Source organism: Centruroides sculpturatus, unplaced genomic scaffold (genome assembly GCF_000671375.1).
Source record: "Centruroides sculpturatus isolate CEXI.00-Female unplaced genomic scaffold, Cexi_2.0 scaffold494, whole genome shotgun sequence".
Taxonomy (NCBI): Eukaryota; Metazoa; Arthropoda; class Arachnida; order Scorpiones; family Buthidae; genus Centruroides; species Centruroides sculpturatus.
This window is the reverse complement of record NW_019384697.1, coordinates 504,563-517,541: the sequence shown is the minus strand read 5'-3', so window position 1 is coordinate 517,541 and position 12,979 is coordinate 504,563.

Sequence of the window (12,979 nt, the reverse complement as noted above, 5' to 3'; positions counted from 1 at the left end):
AATTCAAATTAAATTATATTCAATTTAGAATTTTTTATAAAAAAATAAATAAATATAAATTGTTGACAACTAGAAAAAAATTATTTATTATTTCTAAATATTGATTAAAAAACACTGTAATATACATATTGATAGAAATAATGATTGTTTTTTTTTAAAATATATATATATAATGTAAATTATCTTTATAAATTTAAATTCATCAAAGACAGTGATAGAATTTTCTACATTTATGTAAATTTAAATGATTGTATACTCAAACTGTGTGTATACACTACATTTATAACATACACGTATGATTGTATATTCATACAATGTATTTATTATTGTTTTTGAGTATTCTTAGACTTACTGAAAGTTTGACAATTAAACAAATTTAGCACAGATACAGATGCAAAATGTCTTGTTTATATTCTTCCTTTTGTTGTGTAAAACAAAAAGCTGATTATTGCAATAGATCCTCAAGCTTTGCAGTTGGTGGGCCAAATTGCACATAGTTAAGTTGTAGAATAGATAGGCCACAAATATTTTGTATATTCTATGAATAGAAATGCATCTATTTTTGTATTCTATCATTTCTAATGATACTCAAATATGTTTGCAGGCTGGATTTGGTCCAGGGGCTTTAATTTAGGCACCACTGATTTAGCTAGTCAAAATATAAAATTGTCACATCTGATCCATTGGTTAGGAAGTGTTATTCAGAGATTTGATTTTGCCCCACTGTGGTGGAATGCCAGCTTGTTAATAGATTGTAGCAAATTGCCATTGTTGTAATTGAAGAGATTCTCTGCATGTTGAGAAAACTTCAATATGACCATTGATGCAATAAAGAAAAAGATTTGATCACATTATCACAAAGTAAGCCATCTGTACAATGAAACTGTCTTTGATACATTATTCTGTAGTATGCATGTTTCTGATCCCAAATTCTTAGTTCACTATCCTTGAAATGTGCAACTGCTGTTTCTTCATAGAATTTATTGTTTCTGTTCACTCTATCAACACAATAAATAAATTCCTCTTAGAAATCTATTCATATAATGAAACTATGATTTGTGAATGAAACTAGACAAACATTATAAAATTGAATGCACTGTTCAACTCAAATGACAAAAAAAATGAGATGAAATTTGACTCTAACATCAGTTTTTAATACCACAATAAGTTTTTGAATTTTACTTTTATACCCTGTATAAGATTTTTGTTAAAGTAAAATTGATCAAGTTTTTAATTAATTTGTTTAATGTTCATATAACTATTAATATAAAATCTGTTATTGATATATGAAATAGAATATTCTGGAAATTTTATTTTTTATATATTCAGTCTTGAAAAAACTTGAAAAAGTTTCTAATTTTATTAAATTTTTTTTTCAAAAAGTTTTACTGGTTATGTGTGAGATTTATGTTTACATTTGTTTTAATTTTATGTGTTCTAGAGAAATATCTTATTCTTAGGTCTTCCTGTGCCAAGTGGTGTAGGAACTACTGAAATATATCCTTTAATATTTTTGTTATATGCAGAGCAGTGTTTTTCAAACTTCTAACAAATTGCATCCCCAGTGTAATAATTTTTTTCTTGAAGCACCTCGATTTTTTTATCAATGTAGAGTTATTGTACTTCAAACAAAAGGCCCTGTTCAAGCACATCAACCTCACGTTGGTAAGAAGAGGTTTACTTCTAGGTGGAAGACGAATACAAAAAATGACATGGATAACACACTGTTCCTTTTACAATCCATCAGGAACTTGAATCAAGCTCTGTATAATACTGTATAATGTGTTAGGCCTTAGTTAGGCCTAACACATTATACAGTATATTTTAGCTTGCATTGCTAAACAGTAAATAACAATACACCACACTGGGAAATACGTAATGACGAACACAGAACAGTGGTTATTGTACTTTTTGTAATTTTAATAATACACATAAGAAATGTTATGTCACTGCTCAGCACTATATTTTGTGGCATGCCTGAAGTGTTATTGCAGAATCCTAGTGTGTCACAGCATTCTGGTTGAAATCACTGATGTAGCATAGTGAAATTGGATTACTATATCAAGGGCATAACTATCATAATAAGCTAATGCACTGCAAATGCAGATGTGTTGTCTTAATATAATAGTTTAGATTCTACTTCGTGTAAGGTAATGTAAAAATATCAAAACAATTTGTAAAATTTTATATTGAAATACAAACAGCAGCATATCCCATTTGTTGTTAACTCTTCATATAACATTGTTATAAATTTTGTAAGAAAATTAATGCTTATATTTACTGAAGTTTTAAATTTGTCTTTATTTATTAAAAACTAGCTGCAAGGACCTGCTTCGCTGGGTTTTTATTTGTTCGTACATTTGTATGTAATATAGTTTTTTTTTTATATATATATAAAAGACTGTTTTTCTAAGTAATCTAGAATGTAGCTGCAAGGACCCGTTTCGCTGGGTTTTTAAAAAGTAACGATAGTGAAGATTAAGATAATTACATTATAGCCAATCTTACCCGTTTTCACAGAATGCAAAAATTAGGTCCCCCGTTTCCAGACTAATTAGAGACCTGGTCTCGATTCTATTTCTGAAACGTCTCCTGTTCACGTCCAGCCAAACGAACTATTTTCAACATTTTTGGAACATTTAGAATCGTTCTATAATCGAACCAATATTCAAATTTTATGGTTGAATTAAATTCGAACAAATTTCAACATAAAATTCGAAATAGAGAACCACTTTCAAGCCCATATCTCCCGCACCCTTATAGCTATCGAGACGCAACCACCATAGTGCACGAATGGAGACTTGGGGCTACTACCACATACAAACACCATTCATGTGCAATGTATAGTTTTGGCGGAAAAGTGAAATATAGGGACACACATGTCCATTTTTACATATATATATAGATAATTTTAAAATTAAGAATAAATGAAATTTAGAAATTTCATTCATAGTAATAATCAGCAGTGGATCATTTTGGGGACTTGAAGCTAATAGTAATTTAGGGCTGTTCAGAAAAAGTCTTATGCTAGATAATGGTAAATTTTACAAATATGTAATGCTTATTATAGAAATTTAAAAACTAAACAGAATTGAAAAAAAAAAAAACAGTTGGTAATCTTAACTATGCTATTTGGGCTACAATTTGAAAAAAATTGATTTATAAATTCTTGCTATCATCTGTCTCTGTTCTTCCATAATCTCAAGAATGGAGTTAGATAGACAAAAGTTTGAGACCAGATATGGAAGCCTAGGGGCAAGAGGCTCCGATTACCTATACACAAACTTCCAGTTTGCAGCAGAAGTCACATTGTTTTAATTAAAAAATTTTTCCCTTTAAGGAGTTGGATAGATGACTGGCACAACTCTAGTGCTAGCAGGAAAAGTATGATGTACAGTACAAGGACAAGATACTACTAAATTGAGGTGGAGAGCATATAATTTAATAAATTAAATAAATTAAAAATATGATTAAAACTTGCAGCTCAGCACTGTGACAAACAAACAGTTATTTATTGTGACATTAAGTTGAGTTTTTTTGACATGGGCCTGTGGGACCTTGATGGGGTAGCCAATTCTTCCAGACTCATCAGAATATGCTGAAATTGGTAAAAAATTTTAAATTCTCTGACTTCTAAAGTGAGGGCTATTTCCCTATTTACTTAACAAGATGATCAACTTTTGGTTATATGTTAAAACAGACTAAAGACTAAGTGACAGCATTTTGATATTGTTAAGAGTAAAAAAACTCCCAGAATCAATTCGTTGGAGTTGGCAAGACCTAGAGCTATGACCCCATTTGCCCATATTATAGTCTGCTATCAGTAATAATTATAATATAGATTGTAGATGAAAATTCAAATTTACACTAAGAATAAACATTAATACAAAATTATTTATTCAATTAAAACAATACAATATAAATTTCATTGTTATCTTTGGACATATATCACATTTGATATTATTTTAATCAAATATTTTTAAAGAGTAAAATATGTATGCAAAATATTACATTAATTTTATTGAACAAAAGTTGTTTGATATTTTATCACAATTAACTGTAAAGTTAATTGTGGACAAAAATGTTATGATAATTGTACACATACATACAGTTTAATATTAATAGAATTTATATGAACAAAGTTTAAAACATATACAGTCAAACTTCTGTAATTCAAACTTGATTAATTCAAATTTTTGAATAATTCGAAGCTGCAGTAGCTTAGTTCACATTGACTGAAAAGCCAAAAATGAATGCCAAACTGGTCTGGACTGCAAAAAGCAATTTTGAATTTTGAGCAGCTGTTCATTTACAAGCAAGAAATAAATGTCATTAGTAAAAATAAAAATACTTCTGATATTCTTTTTTTTTTAAACCACTGTTGCATATTTGTTACAAAAAACAAAGGATAAGTTAAAAATAAAACATTGTTGGGTGAGTGAAATGTTTATAAAGTGTGAATTGCAAGAATATCATGTTAAGTTTAATGTCTATTCTGTTGTGATGCTTTTGTAGCCACCTTAAAAACCACTAGAAACATCTGACAACAAATGGCACTGTAATAAGCAGAGAAATTTTTTCACTAGTGAAAAATTGACAGTTCTGAACTTCTGAGCAATTTGTGAATTCGTAAAATTCACTGAAAACATGTATGACATGTTAGTCATTCTGTTTTTGTTTTTGCCAGTGATTTGCTCGCAGTGTGAATTAAGCTTAACAACAAAATGTGACAATCATTTTATCTTTATTACTTAATAATTGTCAATAAAAGTGTTTAATTCGAATTTTGGATAAATCAAATTATTTTGTACTACCCTTGAACTTTGAATTAACCAAGTTTGATTTTATTTCTAATGAATTATTTAGACAAACTTTTTTAAACAATAATAATAATAATTTCGCATATTTTACTTATTTTACTTTTATATATAATAACTATTGAAATTAATTTTTGAAAATTTTTATTGTTTATACAGTAAAATATGCTTATACATTAAGAATTAATAGCAAATGTTTAATTTGTATAATTTATTATTTTGTAGTTTAGGATTTTTTTATTTAGTAAATATTCTATATTTGAAAATGTAATAAAAGCAATAAAAGTTAGAATTTTTAAATTAATAATTTAAACTCGTAGTATTAGATTTTCTGAAAAGTCTCAAATATAATGATGACTTAATTAAAGGAATATAAATGAATACAGATAACATTTCTTCAAAATTTTATAATTGAAGAGAGGAATTTATTACAAGAATAAAGATTTTGTTTAAACAATATAAAGTATTTCACATATTTTTTATTTTTTTGCTTGTTTTGTGGAACAATTATTTGTACATATAATGGAAATACAATTATAATATATGAAGTATTTAATTACTTAACAAATTAAATACCTATTTCAATCTAACAATAATATATAAGCTATATGAGATGATGGTGAATAAAAAAAATAGTCAATGCAGGCTTCAGATATGAGATATATACTGTCATTTATCATTGGTATTAATGTTAAATGATAATTTATTACAGAAATGCATGTAAGAAGTTATGACAATATTGTTTGTTGTAAATTATTTTTGGATGAATTTAATAAAAATGAAATATAAATTTGAATTATTTTTATTATAAATTAATAAATTAGTCAATTGAAAACATACTATAAATATTTAGAGCAATATTAAAAAATTTGAATAAAGTCTACTATGTTTATAGACTTTATTATGTTTGTACTATGGGAGTTTAGTTGCCACTTGGATTATAAATATATAAATGATATATTTTACATAAAAATATTTCATTTCAATAATTTTTAATCAAATAATATATTATCTAAAAGCACACCAGTACACCAAACCAGTTAAACAAACACCAAAAATACTTAATACAATGAATGTTTTTGTCTGTATTACTCAGACATTGAAGTTACATAAGCTTTTAAATAACAGAACACAAAATCGAATAGAGTTAAAATTAAATTTTTAAGCAGCCAAGGTTCAGGCATGACATACATTCTTTGCACAGGGCCCATGCCCAAACCTTGGCTGTTTAAAAATTCAATTTGAATTCTGTATTTCATTTGGTGTTCTAGCTTGTATAACCTGAGGATGTCCAATTGATATGGACAAAAATGTTCATTATATTATATATTTTTGGTGTTTGTTTAACTGGTTTGGTGTTCTGGTGTGTTTTTGGGATAATATAACAGTTCTTGAGGTGTAATATATAATTTATTATTTTTTTTAAAGAAGATTCCTGATGATGAGCTATAAATTATACTGAAAACACTAGATCCAAATATCTTTTTTCTGTGTAAAGCAGTTGTTTATTTGAATATTGCAGCTATCTATTAAGCAAGCATTGACTATAAATTATAAAATAATTAAATGGTAAAGTTATTATAGAATACAGTTATTTAATATAAAAATATTTAAAATTAAAAACATCATTAGATTTTTTATATGAAAATAAAATTGTTTAATTTGAATGTTTATTTTTCAATCAAACTTTTAGAATTACAGTTGGATTATTATTAAGTGGATTAAAAATTTGATTATGAACTTAATATATATGTACAAAATAATAATTCAAAATTGAGAGGAATAGGTTTATATTTTTTGAGATCATTTTTTACAATTTTTTTATATATGTAATATGAATTTCTTTATACTTTGATTTGATAATCATATATGTATGATTTGTTTGATTATCAAATCTGCTATATGTTTATTTCATATGTAAATAGCTGGGTTTCTGTATCTTAAAGTATAAATGTTCTGATGAGCATGAACATTTACAGTGTGTGCTTGAATAGAAATTGATGTTTATTATTAACTATGTTGTATATTTATCCAAAAGAGAGAGTACATGTTTTTGATGACATTGGGATAAAACAATCAACTTAATAATTCACTTGTAACTAGGATTGCCTGACATACTTTATTTCAAAAGATAATCTTTTATTTTAGCTAAATTGTCATTGTCCTTTGTTAAAAAGAGAAAGGATGCAGGCTGTCCTTTATTTTCATTTTTCAACATGCATGTTTCATAATGGCAGTGATGGCTTTTCACGCAGGCATATGCCTAGCTTTATAAATTCATCCATATCCTTTACTATAGAAAATTGTGGTTTGCCTTTAAATATTTTAAATTCAACTAAAATTTGCGAATATTTATAGTCAGTATGAAAACTGCCATTTTTAAATCAATATCTAAAAAACAAACGGAACAAATAATTTTTGTAGTTAATAAAAAACAATTACTTTTTGGGTGTTGAATGGGGTGAAGTGAATGTTGGAAAATCATAGCATTAATCACTTTTAGTATTCATCCAGTGTAGAAATCTTTCAATTTTACCTAAAACTGTACTATTTCAGAAAAGATAGCTATTATCAAATTGTGAGAAATAAGCACATACTTAATACAGATAAGCCTATTGAATTTGTAAATATAATTTGGTCCTATCAATTTTTAGTTTATTTAAATTGGTACTTTGGCAATATATAAAAATTTCTAAGATATACTAACAAGGAAGGGTTTTCTCATGTCAGTCTTACATTTTAATAAAATATATATCATTTGATAAAGGGTAAAAAATGAGAAGACCCATATTTTTCTTTTATCTGTCAGGTCAGCCGTTTGCGAGAAGTAGAGTTCTAAAACATTCTAATATAATTCATGTAAAATATAGTGCTAGTGGTGCAGTGTCTAGATGTTTATTTCTTTAGGCAATTCAAGATTATAACAAGAAGAATACATGAAATGATCAGAGTAGAAGTAGATGAATTTTTAAATTAAATAACAAAATTCATTTTAAAGTTGTTGTTTACATGTAATGTTCTCTTCTGTCACATATTCTGACTTCTGCCATGCCATTATAAGTTTTTCTAATGTTATCAATGTAAATTTTATATTTCTCAAAACAGTGTTCATTAGAAGATTGTGATAGAAATTCCTTCATTTCATGTGCTTGCTGTAAACAACAATTAATATGTCTTAAACATTTTATGATTTAATATAAAGGAAAATTACAAAATAAAAGCCTTGAGCAGAATCAATATATTGTGTGACAGAATCAAACCCTCAACATTCCCAATCTGGCTGGCCATAATGCTATTTCTATATGAATTATATTAGAACATTTTAGAACCATATTTATTGCACATGGCATGAAAGATAGAAAAAATATGATTCTTTTATTTTTCTATTCAGATATATGTTTTATTCAGGATCACTGCTACCACATGAGCAAACTATGCATTTGCCCAGGGTGGCAAATTTTCATAAATTTTTGTGAGTGAAAATAACCAACAGTGAAATCCTAGTAATGTAGTGAAATTAAACAATTTTAAATAAAATTAAAAAACATTCAAAAATTTCTTTTCACTTCTAATAGGTATGTCATTTTAAAATAATTATTTTCTTTTAAGTAGGGGAATAAGGGGCATCAATGCATGTTTTTCCCCAGGTGACATAAACCCTAGCACTGGCCCAGATTTTATTAAAATGTAAGACTGACATGAGAAAACCCTCCCTTGTAAGTATATCAGATTATAATATAATTTCAGAATACTTATTTAAAATAGAAAATTATAATTTGGATTTGTTTTTGGAATAAATATTATATTTGAATTACTGTTAACTTTATTAATAAAATAAACAATTTTCAATAAAACTATTTATTTAGCAAAGTTTGAACAATAGTCTTTGCATATATACTGTTAATTATAATTAAGTCAACATATCAAATATATTGATGAAGTTAGTTAGCTAATTAGAAAACAAATCATTTTCAATTAGTTATTTTCATGAATGCATGAATTCAATTCAATCATGCATTTCTAAGAGGTTAATATTGAAACAAAGCAATGACTGAAAATGCAGATAACTATATATCTTTTGGCCACTCTCAACTTTCAATTAAACATTAGATTAAAAGAGTAAAAATAATTGATTTGATATGTTAGAGTATAAAAACAAGCTGATCTTCAAATTAACTGTGGAGTACTTTCATTTTTATTTAGAGACTATTGATTAAAGGTGGTTCCACAAGTTTGGTATTTGCAGATTGCTGAGCAAACATTTTGCCAATACCAAGTAGTGTGGATGATTTACTCATGACTTTGTTTGACAAATATTTAGTATTCATATAGTCTCCCATTCCTTGTCAGTATATTTTGCCAAATCAAAGAGAACAAATTTCAGATAAACATTTGTAATTCCCACAGTGAACAGATGTTTGGCAAATAAACATGTGTATACTGTACATAAATGCTTGCCTTATGACAAAAACTTCAGCAAATATTTTGGTAAAAGACAATTGTTCAGCAATTGGTTAACACTGAATGTATGAGTCACCTTAAGAGAGTAGAAATGGACTAGAAAAAAAAAACAAAGAATTTTATCATTTCTTTTAATTGAAAAGTAATACAACTCTGATATTTTTGTAGTATGATATAAAGAGATTATAATAATCAATCAAACCTTCAATTTATATTTGAAGATTTTATCTGATTATAAAAGTTTATCATTACTATTCTGAATTAATTTAGTTTTTATAATTTATTTAAAAGCCTAAATTAATGCATGTTTGGTATTACTACAAAATAATTATATAATACAAAAGTGAAAATTATGGCATTAATGACAAGATTGAGTAATGTGAAGAGTCAAGTAAGATAATAAACAGCAGATAATCTTTTATTCAAATCAGAAAATTATCTGATTTGAACAAAAAGATTGATTTCTACAATACTTGACATTGTAAAAAGTATAAAGTTAAATGTTTGAATATTTGTTACTATACTTTTCATAATATAAGTATTAATTCCATAAAAATATTTTCTAATATATTTATAATGCAACAAAAAAATATTTTTTAAATAGCTTTCTGTTTGATAATATTCAGACAGAAAACATATAATTCAAATATAATATTTAATATCTAACTATATAAATTTCAAATTTTTCATTTGTTATAGATTTAATTTTATCTGATTTATTTTATAATTAATAGCTAATATGCTGTAAAATGTAAATATAAAGTCACATCTGTAAAAAAAGTAAAAAAATAATTTATTATAATGGAGTCTAAAATTAAAGAAAGAACAGAAAATGAGTTTTAGTACTTTCAAGCTTAAATCAATTACCAGAAATGCTTAGACTATAGAATACTGTTACTATGATAACTTGTTACAAATAACTTTGTATTTATTGGAAATGAGAAAATAAAGAAAAATTGTTTAACATGTTATCATCCTATGCTAATTTGAAAAATCTGGTATCACTTACAAACTTCAAAACTTGAAATAATCAGTTTGAAAAAATTCAAGTTATTTTTATATATTTTTTGTGATGTTTATGATATTAAAAGAATATAATTTTGTAAAAATTTCAGGTGTTTAAATGTGTAGTATTCTAAATAATGAATTTTAAATACTTGTTAAAGTAAATAGGAAATAATATAAGGATGAAATAACCATTGTAATTAATATGCTGAGCTAATCATTGCACATTTTAACAGTGGGGAAAGTTGAAATAATGCTAATGTTTTAAACTTGGTTAATGAGCTATCTTTAGGTTTGAACAGATGAAACGGAATATTTCACTTCATTTGTCCTCACCTGAAGATGGCCCATTAACTGGACAAAAACATTTGTGCTCTTTCAACTTTCACCCTCTATTAAAGTGAGTTGATTTAACTCAGCAGGGAATGATATTTCAGACTGTAAACTTCATATAGGAATTATCAAAAATAATTCCTTATCCAAAAAAACTAAATGATGCCATATAGAAAAGTTTAGCCCAGTGTTTCTCAACGGGGCAATATCTCCCCCATGTGAGCGTTTTTCCATGTTGAGTGGGTGATTAGTAACAATTTATATTTTGGGGGCGAAAAACAATTTTCTGGGCGATATAGTAAAACATTATATTAAGAATAATTAGATATTTTATTTGTTATATCGTACAATAATTAAACAAATAACATTATACTAGTCACTAGTCTATTCAATGCAGTACGAATTTGGCGTTAGCCTTGTCCCTCTGCATCGGAATTTTGTAGTGAAGGGGGCGATACTATGTAACAGTTTTATTGAAGGGGGTGACGATTCGTTAGAGGTTAAGAAACACTGGTTTAGCCTAAAAAATGTAATCAATACTATTCCAAACACTTGAACAGTTAACTTTATTAAATAAATATCAAAAGGTAATTAGATAATTAATGATAATTAATTAAATAGTTAAAAAATAAAGAAATAAAAATGCACATGTATATAACATAATTGTTTAAAGTCTTACATATTTCTGCATCAAGACTATTTGGTTTATTGCGTATTTGAAATTTATACATTTTATAACAAATCCTCAATTATTATGATTAAATAATCAATGAATTTGACATTTCTTATATCTATCATTTAAAAATAAGTATTCTTCATGACAAACAATTGTCATTATTCATCTTGAAGAAAAATATTAATATATACTATGATTTTGGATATATTACTAATACTCTATTAGCAGCAAATACAACTATGAAATGTTGTGTTTGCTGCTTAGAAGGAATATTTATTTTTTACATAGAAAAATAGTCATATCATTTGTTAAAAACTGAATAATAGCATGTATATGTGAAAACATTTTTAATTTAAATACTCTCTTAACAAGAAGTAAAATGTGAGATAACAATAGAAATAAAAATTTATTTCCACGAAAAAAAATATCGTCTGCTTACAAAATTGCGAAACTGAGCGTGCACGAAGTGACAGTATCGTCTGGTAAAGTAAATAGGAGTAAGTGCAAACTTTTATATTTATTTATTCGGAAAATAATAATAAATGTAGCCGCTGTGATAAATGGGCGCATTGTTCTTGTACCAATATTGAAGAAAACGGTAGTTTAACCATTTTAATTCGTTTTTCTTGTATATAAAAATAATATCTCCATCTTACCCCACGGGTGGGGCAAGATGGTGCATTTACATTTAATTTTAAAATATNCCAGGGAGCTAGACTCTTGTAGAATGCACATAGTTTAAATAAAAAAATTAATAATAATAAATAAGTATTTCAATGGTGATGTGTCGAAAGCATATCATGCTTAAGACACATCACTGGTAAAGTAAATACGAGTAAGTTCAAACTTTTATATTTATTTATTCGGAAAATAATAATAAATGTAGCCGCTGTGATAAATGGGCGCATTGTTCTTGTGCCAATATCGAAGAAAACGACAGTTTAACCATTTTAATTTGTTTTTCTTGTATATAAAAATAATATTCTCGTCTTACCCCACGGGTGGGGCAAGATGGTGCATTTACATATAATTTTAAAACATTAAATTTTCTTGTTTTTAAAAACGTTTTTCAAAAATTAAATTTTGTATTATATATATCCAAATGTTGTAGTTGCTGAGAATAAAAAAATTATTGTTCTCATTAAAGTTCATTGCCATCTTATGACTTTTCAAATCTTAACGTCCTCATCCTGCCTCACTTTCCCCTACTTATTATAGACTTTTCAAAGAATAATACTTTCGAATCCACGCAGGTAAGTGCTATGTGATACCAGTTGCAGTAATGATATAGCGTGTTTATTTCGCGCTATATCATTGTAGCAGTAATTAAATGAATATAATTGAATGTTGAATAAAAATATTTTTATTACGTTAAGACAAAAATGCAACTTTTTAATATGTCAAAATAGGAGAAAGCTTAAGTAACAGCACATGTAAGTAAAACAAACAGTACATTCTAAATCATTATAATAATTAAAAAAAATAATACAATAATAAACTTACACATAAATTATGTGATTAACATTAACCATACAATCTTATTTATTGCAACAGCTTAAACTGTTATGGCACTTTGAATTGCACAAGAGTTCCTTGTTTTACAACTGCATTTATTCGTGGAACACATCCTTTTGTAATGACAGCGTGTGTAGCCTTGCCCTCCACTTTTTGAATTAGCGACTTCTCT